This window comes from Rutidosis leptorrhynchoides, chromosome 10, assembly GCF_046630445.1.
Source record: "Rutidosis leptorrhynchoides isolate AG116_Rl617_1_P2 chromosome 10, CSIRO_AGI_Rlap_v1, whole genome shotgun sequence".
In the NCBI taxonomy this organism is placed as follows: domain Eukaryota; kingdom Viridiplantae; phylum Streptophyta; class Magnoliopsida; order Asterales; family Asteraceae; genus Rutidosis; species Rutidosis leptorrhynchoides.
The window spans coordinates 340,154,189-340,158,363 of record NC_092342.1 but is presented as its reverse complement, the minus strand read 5'-3'; positions in this window follow the sequence as shown (position 1 = coordinate 340,158,363).

Sequence of the window (4,175 nt, the reverse complement as noted above, 5' to 3'; positions counted from 1 at the left end):
TTATATATGAAGTTCAATATGAATTTTGCTGGAATACAACATCAATCAAGTGGTGGAGATCTCTGTATAGCAGACAATGGAACTACACACACTATACTTAAATCCGAGAAATATTTTATTGATCTAAAACCAACGGAAGGAACTATACATACAATATCAGGACCTGCTAACTTGATAAAAGGGATAGGAAAGGCAAATTTCATACTACCAAATGGTACAAAATTTTTAATAAATGATGCCTTATTTTCTCCCAAGTCAAGCAGAAATTTATTGAGTTTCTCCGACATATACCTTAACGGGTATGATTATCAGTCAGTGACAACAGAAAATGAGAAATATTTAAGTATCACTGACAAGAGTCATGTGGTTGAAAAACTGCCAAGACTTAGTTCTGGATTACATTATACACATATAAATGTACCAGAAATACATATGGTAGTTAACGAAAAATATATTGATCCTGGTGTATTCAGTTTATGGCATAACAGATTAGGCCATCCAGGATCAACAATGATGAAAAGGATTATTGAATGTACTCATGGACATCCACTAAAGGATAGAAAAATCCATCATGATACAATGGTTCCATGTACATCTTGCTCTCTTGGAAAATTGATAACTAGACCCTCACCACTTAAGGTTGAGAAAGAATCACCAATGTTTCTTGAAAGAATTCAAGGTGATATATGTGGACCAATTCATCCACCATGTGGACCATTTAGATATTTCATGGTTCTAATAGACGCATCTAGCAGATGGTCTCATGTTTGTCTGTTATCAAGCCGTAATGTGGCATTTGCAAAATTTCTTGCCCAAATTATTAAATTGAGAGCTCATTTTCCTGATTACACCATTAAAAGGGTGAGACTTGATAATGCTGGTGAATTTACATCTCAAGCATTTAATGACTATTGCATGTCTATAGGAATTGTTGTTGAACATTCTGTTGCTCATGTGCATACACAAAATGGTTTAGCCGAGTCATTGATTAAACGTTTACAGTTAATCGCTAGACCATTGATAATGAGAACAAAACTCCCTGTATCTATATGGGGTCATGCAATTTTACATGCTGCTGCATTGATTCGCATCAGACCAAGTGCAAGTCATAAATATTCCCCCCTACAACTTGCTTTTGGTCAAGAGCCAAATATTTCCCATCTTAGAACATTTGGTTGTGCAGTGTATGTTACAATTGCGACACCACAACGTACAAAAATGGGTCCTCAAAGGAGGTTGGGAATATATGTTGGATATGAAACATCTTCAATATTAAGGTATATTGAACCTATGACAGGTGACGTTTTTACAGCACGTTTTGCTGATTGTCATTTTAATGAAACATTGTTCCCTAGATTAGGGGGAGAAATGAAAAATAAAGAAAATGATGTTTCATGGTGTGAACCTCAATTAAAGTATCTTGATCCTCGCACAAAAGAATGCGAGACAGAAGTTCAAAAGATAATGCATATACAAGAACTTGCAAATCAATTGCCTGATGTATTTACAGATACAAAAACGGTGACAAAATCATATATACCAGCAGTAAATACTCCAGCTCGAATTGAAATTCCAAAAGCTGGCAATAACGTCACTCATGAATCTTTGCCACGTCAGAAACGTGGAAGACCAATCGGTTCAAAGGATAAAAATCCTCGAAAAAGAAAATCAGCTGATAATGAAGTAAAAGAAAGTGTTCAAGAAGAACCACAAATCAGTACTCCTACTACAGAGGAGATTGATGATGTCAATACAGAAATTGCAATCAATTATGCATATTCAAAAATATTATGGAACCGAAATGAAATGAAAAATCTTGATGAGAAATTTTCATTTAATGTTGCATATGACATCATGAATAATGATGATGATCCAGAACCAACATCTATGGTTGAATGTCAAAATAGACATGATTGGGCTCAATGGAAAGAAGCAATACGAGCTGAATTAGAATCACTCAATAAAAGAAAAGTTTTCGGATCCATCATTCTCACTCCTAAAGATGTGAAACCTGTAGGATACAGATGGATTTTTGTCCGAAAAAGAAATGAGAAAAATGAAGTTACAAGGTATAAAGCTAGACTTGTAGCTCAAGGTTTTTCTCAAAGACCGGGAATTGATTATGAAGAAACTTATTCTCCTGTTATGGATGCAATTACTTTTAGGTACTTAATCAGTCTGGCAGTTTCTAAAAATTTAGAAATGCATCTCATGGATGTTGTGACTGCTTATCTATATGGATCACTTGATAGTGATATATATATGAAGATACCTGAAGGATTTAAGGTACCAGAAGCATCAAATGCAAAACCCAAAGAAATGTATTCGATTAAATTACAAAGATCTTTATATGGGTTAAAACAATCGGGACGTATGTGGTATAACCGATTAAGTGATTACTTGATAAGCAAAGGGTATACAAATAATCTTACTTGCCCTTGTGTGTTCATTAAGAAAACAACATCCGGATATGTGATCATAGCTGTTTATGTTGATGATCTTAACATCATAGGTACAAATAAAGAGATCCATGAAGCCATTCAACTTCTAAAGAAAGAATTTGAAATGAAAGATCTCGGAAAAACCAAGTATTGCCTTGGTTTACAAATTGAGCATATGCCTAATGGTTTACTTGTACATCAAACAACATATACTGAAAAGATTTTGAAACGTTTCAATATGGACAAGGCAAAACCATTAAGTACTCCTATGGTTGTTAGATCACTCAATGTTGAAGCTGATCCATTTCGTCCATGTGAAGATCAAGAAGACATTCTTGGACCAGAAGTACCATATCTTAGTGCAATTGGAGCTCTTATGTATCTTACAAATTGTACAAGACCTGACATTTCTTTTGCAGTTAATTTGTTGGCAAGGTTCAGCTCTGCTCCTACCAAAAGACACTGGAATGGGATCAAACACATATTTCGATACCTTCGAGGAACTACTGATTTAGGATTATTTTATTCTAACGAATCAAAACAAGATTTGGTTGGTTATGCAGATGCAGGTTATTTATCTGATCCACATAAAGCTAAATCTCAAACTGGATATGTATTCCTAAATGGAGGTACTGCAATATCATGGCGTTCTCAAAAACAAACACTTGTTGCTACATCGTCAAATCATGCCGAAGTGATTGCATTACATGAAGCTACTCGAGAATGTTTTTGGTTGAGATCAATGACACAACTCATTACTGATTCTTGTGGACTAGAACGCGATAAAAGTCCAACAACTATCTATGAAGATAATGCAGCTTGCATAGCACAGATGAAAGAAGGGTATATCAAAAGTGACCGAACAAAACACATACCACCTAGATTCTTCTCATACACTCAAAATCTCATTAAGGACAACCAGATTGAAATTAGATATGTGCAATCTAGCAAAAACTCTGCTGATCTTTTCACGAAAGCACTTCCAACTGCTATTTTCAGAACACACGTTCATAACATTGGCATGAGACATGTTCAAAAGATGTAACAGCTGAAGCGATGTCTACTTGAGGGGGAGTCAACTCCATGCTGCACTCTTTTTCCCTTAGCTAAAGTTTTTTCCCACTGGGTTTTCTTTAGCAAGATTTTTAACGAGGCAGTAATTTATAGTTGATCTTCAACAAAATAAAATTGCTATCCAAGGGGGAGTGTTATAATAATAATAATAATATAGATATGGATAGTCAATTTTGGTGTATACATATAGTCAATTTTGGTACACAAAGTATGTATTTTTATATTGAGATTTTAGGCTATAAATACTCATGAATGCAAGCATTAAACTTGCACCATTTCTCACACTTACAAAGTGTTTCTTTCTTTCTCTCCATTATCATCTTTGTTCTTACACTTCATTATTAGTATTCTAAATCAAGAATCAAATCACTAAAGGTAGTTATAAGCCTACTGAATTATAACATCAAGAATCAAACCACTAAAGGTAGTTATAAGCCTACTGAATTATAACATCAAGAATCAAACCACTAAAGGTAGTTATAAGCCTACTGAATTATAACAAAGTTAAATTAGTTAAATATATGTAATCTATATCATTCTAACAAATTCCAACCCACCATTTTTAGTGTAACACGTTTTATCCTAAAATAATGAAGAATAAAAATGGAAAGTTGAAGGGGTAGAAGCTAAAGGGATAGTGATTATCCAACACACTTTTTA